Below are 11,589 nucleotides of genomic sequence, written 5' to 3'. Positions count from 1 at the left end.
TAAAATGCCTAAGGTCAGATGGAGGGGGAGAGTACCTCTCAAATGAGTTTGCAAGGTTCATGCAGGAGCATGGCATAAAGCAGCAATATTCATGCAGTCATACCCCACAACAAAATGGAATTGCAAAAAGAAAAAACAGGCATATTGGAGAGGTATCTCATGCCATGATCAACGAAAAAGACTTGCCAGATTTTTACTGGGCTGAAGCAGTTGCTACAACAGTCTACATAATGAACAGGACTCCCACTGCAGCAATACATGGGATGACTCCAGAGGAGAGGTATACTGGTAGGAAACCAGATATTTCTCATTTGAAGATTTTTGGTTGCATTGCCTATGTTCATGTGCCAGATGAGTTGAGATCCAAGTTGGATCCAAAAGCTGAGAAGTGCATCTTTATTGGTTACTCTCTGCAGCAGCAGAAAGGGTATAGATGCTATAACCCTTCTACTCGTAAGTTTATAGTGAGGAGAGATGTTGTTTTTGATAAGATGAGTAGCTGGTATAAACCAGTAAATGTGATTGATGATGTAGATGCACAAAATGGTAATGCTGCACAGAATTCACAGCAGCAGTCACAAAATATTAGTGGACCTGGAGTGTCCTCTAGCAGTGGTTCACATTCTTCGCCATGGACAGGCAGATTGAGATCAGCAGAATCTCCTCAAAACAATGCAGATAGTGATATGCAGGTTTCACGAAAAGGAAAAGAGAAGGTAGATCAGCCCATGTTTGATGTGAATGCAGGTCACTCTTATGTGGATGGTGAATCCAATGGCTCAGAACAGAGCATTGATGATGAGTTGGGTATTCCTTCTATTATTACACCTGGAATAAGGAAGACTAGGGATGTTTTGAGAGCACCTGGGAGTGAACCTACTTTGCACAGGTCTACTCGAGCTAGGTATCCTGTGGATGGCTGAAATATGATGGATTTACAGCCATTCACTATGCCTATATGGTCAAAGTGATACAGGAACGAGAACCTACTTCTTTTGAGCAAGCCATGGGAAAAGAAAAATGGGAGAAAGCCATGGATGAAGAAATGGATTCCTTGGAAGCAAATGCTACATGGGAATTGGTACCTTTGCCTAAAGGTAAGAATGCAATTGGTTGTAAGTGGGTTTATAAGGTGAAGCACAATGTAGATGGTTCTGTGAGAACAGATACAAGGCAAGATTAGTAGTCAAGGGGTATGCACAAATATATGGCATTGATTATGAAGAAACATTTAGTCCGGTTGCAAGGATGGCAACCGTAAGAGCAGTCATTGCTATGGCTGCATCAAAGGAATGGTCTTTACATCAGATGGATGTAAAGAATGCCTTTTTGCATGGTGATTTGCAAGAAGAGGTATATATTGAGCAGCCACCAGGTTATGTGCATACTGTTCATCCTGAGTTTGTTTGTAGGTTGAAGAAAGCCTTGTATGGCTTGAAGCAAGCACCTAGAGCATGGTCTAACAAGATAGGACAGTATCTTGTCACTATTGGCTTTCAGATTTCCAAGGTAGATTTATCACTTTATGTGAGAAAAACAGAGAAAGGTATTATGCTACTTGTCATTTATGTTGATGATTTGATTATGACATGTGACAGTGATGAAGATATCCTTCATGTGAAAATGCTATTGAAGCAGAAGTTTGAGATGAAGGATTTGGGAGAGCTACATTATTTCTTGGGCATTGAGGTGATTAGATCACCAAGTGGGATACGGCTCTTGCAGAGGCAGTATGGATTGGACATACTGTCCAAATATGGGATGACATGCTGTAAGTCTATTTCAGTTCCTTTGGAGAAGAATGTGAAGCTGAGCGCAGATGCATATGAGCTTCTGGAAGACCCTACTATGTACAGACGCATAGTAGGAAGTTTGATTTATATGACTATTACCAGGCCAAATTTGAGTTATGTTGTTGGATTGGTAAGTCAGTTTATGCAGGCTCCAAGGAAACCGCATTTGGATGCGGCTAGACGCATACTCAGGTATGTGAAGTCCACATTGCAGTATGGACTACTTTATGAGACTGGGGTTCAGATACAGTTGCATGGATACACTGATGTTGATTGGGCTGGTAGTATTTCTGATAGATGATCTACCAGTGGATATGTGTTCTCTTTTGGGAGTGTTGCAGTCACTTGGAGCAGCAAGAAACATCCTACAGTTGCCTTATCGAGCACAGAGGCTGAGTACGGGGGCATAGCAATGGCTGCATGTGAGGTAGCTTGGTTGCATAAGCTACTTTATGATATGCATCAGCCTACAGATGGGCCAGTTGTCATTTATTGTGACAACATGAGTAGTATACACTTGGCAAATAACCCAGTCTATCATGCTAGAACAAAGCACATTGAGGTGCATTATCACTACGTGTGGGAGAGGGTTTTACTACGTCTTATTGATCTAGTTTATGTCAGCACAGAGGATCAGGTAGCTGACATATTTAGGAAGGCATTGGGCGCAGAGAAGCTACACAAGTTCAGAGACCTGCTTGGTGTGCAGGACTTGGGATTGAGCTCGAGGGGGAGTGTTGAGATATCGAGCTCCACTCGTGATATGCCAGGTTGACCGTTGTGCATTTATGTCACCGACTTGTCAGTTGCAGATGCGGTTGGTACACCGCCCATGAATAATAGCTAGATGATAGCTATCCTTATCTCTAGTTCGTGGCTCAGTTAGTATGCCACCTTAGTTAGTTGAGTTTGGTTTGAGACCCATATATAGGGTTCTTCTATTTCTATGTACTTGAGTTCTTTTGGCTTACACAACTAAGAAGAGGAAAACTGTTTTCAGCCTTCACCTTTGTGTGTATTCCCCCATTGTGCAAGCAAGAAAGCTTCAAGTGAGACTCCTTCCTTCTCTCCCACAATCTTGACATTTCCTTCACCCTTATGACACATTACCGGTATTATCCTTAATTGGAGTAATATTGGCGGCTGCATGATTTGCATGCCCTTTAGAAATATCTGTGTTGCTTGACTAATACTTATGATCTAGCTTCCTATCGACCGTCATTGATTTATCCATGGTATCATGATGATAAGTACTACGTTGAGCAGTGCTAGTATTAGTCGTGATATTGAGCTTACTATGCACTTCATGCAGCTCGCCTTGATGATAATGATGACCAATACACAAATTAGCACTCCCCTTAGCTCCTTGCCACCAAGGGCAAGAAAACCCATACACTGGAGTATGGGCTTTCTTGCCCTTGGCGGCAAGAAGCTAAGGTCTCATTGTTTGTGGCTTTAGCTTCTTGCCACCAAGGGCAAGAAATCCCATATGTTGGCATTTGGGCTTTCTTGCCCTTGGTGGCAAGAAGGTAAGGCCACAGACATGGGCTTTCTTGCCCTTGGTTCTGGTGTGTATCAACTCTCCAAGCAGAGGAGGATAGAGACATCTAAGCTCATCGTGGAAAGATTCTTGGTACTTACATTTGCAGCTTCTCTGTGGCTGCACTTTATATATAAGGGTAGAGACATCTAAGCTCATCGTACATGCTCCGATGCATATATGTTTATGCTTATGTCTGCAATTTCGTTTTTCTACACCTTAGCATTACAAGTATCCTAATGGAATGGTATATATCCTAATGCACTTTATATATAAGGGTAGAGACATCTAAGCTCATCGTACATGCTCCGATACATATATGTATATGCTTATCCATGTTTCTTGAGGAATACTTTCTGATCAAGGGAAAGAAAGCCTATATGTTGGCATATGGGCTTTCTTGCCCTTGGTGGCAAGAAGCCCTTGGTGATAGACAGAGTGATGGGTGGCCTCTACCCTTCTTTGATGTGCATAATCTCCAGATTACCATTGCCTTTCCTTCGCCCTTATGACACATTACCAGTATTATCCTTAATTGGAGTAATATTGGTAGTTGCATGATTTGCATGCCCTTTAGAAATATCCATGTTGCTTGACGAATACTTATGATATAGCTTCATATCGACCGTTATTGATTTATTCATGGTATCATGATGATAAGTACTATGTTGAGCAGTGCTAGTATTAGTCATGATATTGAGATTACTATGCACTTCATGTAGCTTGCCTTGATGATAATGATGACCGATACAGAGATTAGCACTCCCCTTAGCTCCTTGCCACCAAGGGTGAGAAAAACCATACGTTGGCTTATGGGATTTCTTGCCCTTGGTGGCAAGAAGCTAAAGTCTCATTGTCTGTGGCCTTAGCTTCTTGCCACCAAGGGCAAGAAATCCCATATGCTGGCATCTTGGCTTTCTTGCCCTTGGTGGCAAGAAGGTAAGGCCATAGACATGGGATTTCTTTCCCTTGGTTCTGGTGTGTGTCAGCTCTCCAAGAAGAGGAGGATAGAGACATCTAAGCTCATCGTGGAAAGATTCTTGGTACTTAGATTTGCAACTTCTCTATGGCTGCACTTTATATATAAGGGTAGAGACATCTAAGCTCATCGTACATGCTCCGATACATATATGTATATGCTTATGTCTGCAATTTCGTTTTTCTACACCTTAGCATTACAAGTATCCTAATGGAATGGTATATATCCTAATGCACTTTATATATAAGGGTAGAGACATCTAAGCTCATCGTACATGCTTCGATACATATATGTATATGCTTATCCGTGTTGCTTGACGAATACTTATGATTAAGGGCAGGAAAGCCTATATGTTGGCACATGGGCTTTCTTGCCCTTGGTGGCAAGAAGCCCTTGGCGATAGACAAAGTGATGGGTGGCCTCTACCCTTCTTTGATGTGCATAATCTCCAGATTAGCGTTGCCTTTCCTTCACCCTTATGACACATTACCAGTATTATCCTTAATTGGAGTAATATTGGCGGCTGCATGATTTGCATGCCCTTTAGAAATATCCGTGTTGCTTGACGAGTACTTATGATATAGCTTCCTATCGACCGTCATTGATTTATCCATGGTATCATGATGATAAGTACTACGTTGAGCAGCGCTAGTATTAGTCACGATATTGAGCTTACTATGCACTTCATGCAGCTCGCCTTGATGATAATGATGACCAATACACAGATTAGCACTCCCCTTAGCTCCTTGCCACGGAGGGCAAGAAAACCCATACGTTGGTGTATGGGCTTTCTTGCCCTTAGCGGCAAGAAGCTAAGGTCTCATTGTTTGTGGCCTTAGCTTCTTGCCACTAAGGGCAAGAAATCCCATATGCTGGTGTCTGGGCTTTCTTGCCCTTGGTGGCAAGAAGGTAAGGCCACAGACATGGGCTTTCTTGCCCTTGGTTCTGGTGTGTGTCAGCTCTCCAAGCAGAGGAGTATAGAGACATCTAAGCTCATTGTGGAAAGATTCTTTGTACTTACATTTGTAGCTTCTCTGTGTGGCTGCACTTTATATATAAGGGTAGAGACATCTAAGCTCATTGTACATGCTCCGATACATACATGTATATGCTTATGTCTGCAATTTCGTTTTTCTACACCTTAGCATTACAAGTATCCTAATGGAATGGTATATATCCTAATGCACTTTATATATAATGGTAGAGACATCTAAGCTCATCGTACATGCTCCAATACATATATGTATATGCTTATGTCTGCAATTTCGTTTTTCTACACCTTAGCATTACAAGTATCCTATTGCTCATCATGGAAAGATTCTTGGTACTTACATTTGCAGCTTCTCTGTGGCTACACTTTATATATAAGGGTAGAGACAACTAAGCTCATCGTACATGCTCCGATACATATATGTATATGCTTATGTTTGCAATTTCGTTTTTCTACACCTTAGCATTACAAGTATCATAATGGAATGGTATATATCCCATTATGATCTGTTGAAATGCCAATTGTTTTTACTAGAAATTAGCTAACCTTCAAATATTTGGAGGGTAATGAGTGCATCACTTTATGTTTATTGTAAGCATTTGAGCAGCACTTCAACATATACGTATGGCTATGGAAAATATAACTAACAATCCTTGGTAAGGCCCAAATGAGGAGATGTATATCAATACTGAGTCATGATGCAGCTGCTTTCATTACACGAAGCTTGTAGATGTGTTATGTTTGCTTAGAATCTGAATACTTTCAAGAATATCAGTGTGTGTTGAGTGCATGTTTGTGAATGCAATATACTTTAGGGCAGGGTGAAAATTTTGTAGTTCTAGGTTTGTGGTAACTATCAGATTGAGTGAGTTACAAAACCATGTAGCTACTGCAGCATCTCTATGTGTTCATGAAAAGGGAGCCATTCCAAGCATGCATGAGAGAAAGGCAATGTTGGACTTGCTACAAGAAGTCAGAAATCCTTGATTCAAGGACAATGGTGCTGCACGGACACAAAGCATGTTGACCCAGTGAAAAGTAGTATGTTTGAGCAACAAAAAGAAAACCTCAAATTATTGTGTAAGCATAGATTGAAGCTATTAGATGATCTCTAGCTTGCTATCCTCTACGAAGAACAATATTCTGCAGTGTCCAATGTTTGGGGCAGGAATGGTGGTGGCAGACTCAACTGTTCAGTTTTAGTTAATCACTTTAAAAGCATTGTTCAGCTGGCTCTGTCACTGTAGATGTCCTGGCAGTGAACAAGGAAGCAGGTCCTTGACATATTAGGTGCAAAAGTTTTAGTTCTTCTTAATGTTCACCATGTGGCCAATTGGTATACACATTTGTATTTGCACTCACATTATTAAGGTGTTTTTGTTGAGTGGACATTGGAGTTGGATAGGATTTCTCAATTTTATTCTCTCCATCTTGTGCCACTTGATTAAAGTCTATTTTCTCTTAAGTTTTCGCAGTGTGCGTGTGTGTGTGTGTGTTTAGACCGCTACTTGGAGGAAATTTTGGGGAATTCAACAACATTCTTCTCTTCAATGTGTTTAGACCACTGCATCGGGACCCTCATTATAAGGCTCACTTGCACAACATTCTTCTCTTCAATGTGTGTGTGTATGGTGTGCCTAAAAGTGGAAAATGGGTTGGGGCTGTGAACCCATTTTCCTTATTAGCATCATTAGTGATCTCTATCCGTTTGAGGGAAAGAAGCAAACTGAACCTTTGCAGTGAGCTCAATCCCATTAGCATCAAAGGCGTATGGGCTTTCTTGCCCTTGGTGGCAAGAAGCTAAGTCCACACAGACATGGGCTTTCTCACCCTTGGTGCTGGTGTGTGTGTAAGAGGCCAAGAGTGTGTGTGTATGGTGGAGAGAGAGAGAGAGAGAGAGAGAGAGAGAGAGAGAGAGAGAGAGAGAGAGAGAGAGTGTGTGTGTGTGTGTGTGTGTCTAGTAAGAGAAGAGTGGTGTGAGTGTAGAGGGCCATGATATTAATTTTCTGACACCAATATAATCTTATGTGAAATGTTAGGGAATAATCATGCCTCCACGAAAGAGACAACAAGCAAAAAAATATTGGGAGTTCGGGTCTCTTACAATAAGATTTCTTAATTCAACCAATGATATGAACTAATGATTTTGTGTGAACTAATGATTTCTTAATATTTTTATGTGAACTAATGATTTATAATTTAGCCAATGAGCAAGGAGAAAGGAGTGTGCGCATCTAGTCCTATAGCAGATGAGAGTGGTGGCGATGATTTCTCTCCTATCCAGGTTCTTGTTTGTATGCTTTTTCTAGGGAATATTTTATGTTGCTTAGATTGAGTTTGCCAATTTCTAAGTTCTATGTTTCAAATGTTCCTAGGTTTCTAAAAGAAGACAAAAAGAACAAGCAACAGTATGGAGTCCATGTGTAGTGAGAAAGAAGAGCAAGGGGAAAATGAGGTGGTGGAAATTATGAAAGGTGGAGATGTATTGGCTAAATGCAGGGTTTTAGATGTTTCAAGGTGCCCACCCATTCCCGTTTGTAGGATGTTCCCATACCCTAGGGTTCGAGGTTTGAGAAGTGACACTTCGCTACTCAAAATAGTCTTAGAGGGTGAAACTTACTATCCAGAGAAGGGTATTTTCATTGTCTCTATTGTCTCCCCTTTGGGTGTTGCAATTCCAGTGAAAAGTGAGATGAGGGCTTCGTGGGATGCCCACTGGAAGACTATAGATAAAGATTTTGAGAATGAGTTGAGAACCAAGAAGGGGTTGTCTTTTCTTTCCAATAAAATGTTCTATGTGTGGGAGGGGAACCATCACACAATGGCTTGGATGGAGCTCATTATAGAGAAATATAAAGATGATAAAGAATGGCATTTGGGGGTCTTTAACACTGTTGTTGATCCAACTAGACTCAGTGAAGTCTTCTTTCTTGCTAGCCTTCTTCGTATGAATGAGTAAGTTCCTCTCAAAACAAAATGCACATGTGATCCTTCTCATTAAATGCATCTATATTAAATTTTTTTTTTTTTGGAAGCTTGAATGAGCATGTAGTCATAGTCACAAATCTGAAGGATACATTGGTCAATGTTGCAAATATTTGTGGGTGTGACATTAAATCCTATTTGCGAGAGCAACCTGCTAATGTGGCTAAAACCTTGGAAGCCAAAAAGAAGCTTGAATCAAACACTTCACCCCCATGGTATCCGTTGGAAATATTTGTGAGTGTGACATTAAATCCTATTTGCGAGAGAAACCTGCTAATGTGGCTAAAACCTTGGAAGCCAAAAAGAAGCTTGAATCAAACACTTCACCCCCATGGTATCCGTTGGCTAGAGAGGATTTGGCCCAGCTTGTTTACTAGGTAGATATATATTTGGGCTCTTTCTTGTTATGAGATGATTAGAAACATTGGTATACAATGATTTCCCCAAAATTTTGTAGGTTGAGTTTCAAAAGGAAGTAGGACCAAAGTAGCTGAAGTGACAAAAGGTCTAAGTGTGGAGGAGAGGGCTTTAAAAGAAAAGCAAATCTCCATTGCGTTGCGATGAAAGTACACTGATCGTATGCAAAAAGTATTGCAATGTTTGATTTTTTTAGAATTATTATTGTTGTGTTTGTCTCCTACTAATATGAAATGGTTTTGGTGTATTTATTAGGTTTTGAATATTATCAATCCATCCCTTGGCAAGGAATGGAGAGAAACTTTGTTTTCTCTTCAATTTGATGGAGCGGACACCATTGTGGACATTGAAAAGTTGAATTTGATAGCAATTTCTTCCGTCAGTGTAGAGAAAAAGATAACTTGGTTGAGATTGCTTGAGAGTTCAAGATCTGTTCTCAATACCCATGGTATGCCATCAACAAACACAGAGTTCAGAGCGTAAGAGTTTTTCACTTTTCTTGCTTTATCTCTATGCTTCATAGAAAAAAATTGTCTTTGCTTTGCATGTTTTTGTGCCTTTCATTATTTCTATCATTGTAGGTGGTTGTCTAGGGAACTGATGTTAGACATGATAGAAAAGAATGCACTTCGTTCTTTGGAGCAAGAGATAAGAATAGCAACTACCACAGAGCATTCAATTAATTTACCCAATAAGCCATCTCTTCATGTTTACTTCGCATCCATACCATACGAGGGCAGAAAACATATTTTTGGCAACATTAAGAAAATTGGTACTAAAGAAAAGTCCAAAAAAAAGAGGATCAACCTATTCAGTCCCATCTTGATGCAACTGCTTGTCGGTTGCTCTATCGGTTGGTTTTCTATTTTAATGCCTTTTGTTTGACATTGTAGTGTGTAGTTTGTGGGGAACCATATAAATTATCTTTGAATATTCCAGGTATTTTTTGCACTTGAGAGACCTCAAGCTACTTGTTGATTTTTCCAAGGCTTGTAAAACATGGGTGGATATCACTAACAAAGAGTCCACTATGTATGGGGAGAATATGATTGGTCTCTCACCATTTGAGATTGAGACATGCCCTTGCTAGATTGACATGCCCTCGCCCCATGTATTGCCAAGTGAGAAAGCTAAGTTTGAGGAATGGAAAAAATCAAAGGGAAAGGGTGCAAGTGGTGGCTGTCTGAGTCAAGGTAAAGTGGTTTCCACAACTGTCTCCTCTCTTTCCTTAAGCTTTACTTTTCTAACAAAGAAGTGGTTTTGAAGGTGATCAAATAAGGGGCAAGGAAGCACAAAGGGGTGAGCATGCTCAAAGAGGCAAGCAAGCTCAAAAGGGCAAGTAAGCTCAAATTAGTGAGACATAGAGTGCATGTGACTTTTACTTATTTCACTTTGCATATTCATGTCTCTATGTTGGATACTTTATATACCTTCCTTGTAAAATAAAGATTTATGCTTCTTTGTTTGTTTTGTTTTAGATTGTGAAATTTTTGTTGATGACAATTCACCACCACTCGATGTTGGTATGCATGGTAGCTTTCATAGTGGTATGATTCTTTTTATGGATATACGCAAGTCGATTGTTTTGTATGTTATGCTTGTTGTTCATTCATTATAATTGCCGTGATTGTTTTGTATGTTATTCTTGTTTTGTATTTAGGTCCATCCTCACGTCCTAGACCACCATCCCAAAAAGAATATGTGCCACTCTTGTCCATACAAGGGGGGGCTTCTTTGGACCGCTCTATCTTTTCATTTGGATGTGGAGATTATATTTCTATGGGTAAGGATTTTGCATCCTCTATTAGAAATGAGGATTATGCAAAGATCCATACATTTTTTTCTAAAAATCAATAAATTGGGGGTGGAGTATAAGAAAAAGAAAAAGACGGTGGCATGGGCTGCTGACTTTGTGCTCTTGGATCTTCCCATGGACTCTATGCATGGATGAGACGGTGTTCCATTGTGGAACAAGGTGTCGGAGGATCATATTCGGCATGGACTTGGAGTAGGAGCAGCTTGTTTGGCGGACTCAAGATGGGTTGTTTGTCTTGCCTCCATTTTGAGTCAGAAATATGTAAAGAGGATTGTTAGGTACTTGTGAATAAGATTGTTAGGTAATTACCAATGTGTGAAATGTATTTCTTTCTGTCAGGGGACTCTCCCTCGTGGGTGGAGAAATATGCCCCGCAGTGTGAGCTGGAGATTGTGCATAGATTCATAGTTGAGGACTTAGACTTCATGGATGAGGTTACGATTGAGGGTATTACCGTAGAGGTATTTGACATGGTTATTGTACACTCAGTTTTCTTAGTGCTTTGTTGTTCTTGATTAGTTTGTGACATGTCTCTATTTTTTGTCATTATTGCGCAACAGATGGATGCCTTCTACCTTTACATGCTATGACGTTCGAGGCTACATGGCCTCTTTACGTCTTTAGGAGAGTGCCACATTATGACATGATCATGGTGTCATTAGGGGAGTTTTGAGGTCTCGAAAATGCATTTTAGGATATGGAGAGAGAGTGCTCTAGACCAATAAGAGCAAAGCCTCCGTAACGGAACCTATTAAAAAGATTAAAAAATCATTTTACAAAAATATATAAATATAATAATATTACGAATTTGTATTTTTATTATGTATTTTTAGTCTCTTATATTCGTGATTATGACATCTTTTGCATTAATGGCATAGAGTCTCGGCTACTTTTATTTAATGATGTTTCTAGATTAATGATAACGACTGATGTAATCGAAATTCAAATTGGTGAAAAGCATGGCGCTAAGTTTTTTCCCTCCTTTCTTTTATTCCTCTATTGTTTTTCCCTCCGTTATGGTAGCCTAGTCCTCTCTCTCTCTCTCTCTCTGTGCATGTATCTCTCTCT

General features: G+C 40.1%; 2 pseudogenes; both read left to right on the top strand.

Annotated features, from left to right (window-relative positions):
- Positions 1–8,867: 8,867 nt before the first annotated feature.
- LOC148032637 (uncharacterized) lies at positions 8,868–9,531 on the top strand (annotated as a pseudogene).
- Positions 9,532–9,735: 204 nt separating this feature from the next.
- Positions 9,736–11,238, top strand: LOC148032636 (uncharacterized; annotated as a pseudogene).
- The last annotated feature ends 351 nt before the right edge of the window (positions 11,239–11,589 follow it).

This window comes from Lygodium microphyllum, chromosome 8, assembly GCF_053477565.2.
Source record: "Lygodium microphyllum isolate KBCC chromosome 8, Lygodium_microphyllum_v1.1.10, whole genome shotgun sequence".
NCBI lineage: Eukaryota > Viridiplantae > Streptophyta > Polypodiopsida > Schizaeales > Lygodiaceae > Lygodium > Lygodium microphyllum.
The sequence above is the reverse complement of the archived record's forward strand: the minus strand, read 5'-3'. Positions and strand labels throughout refer to the sequence as shown.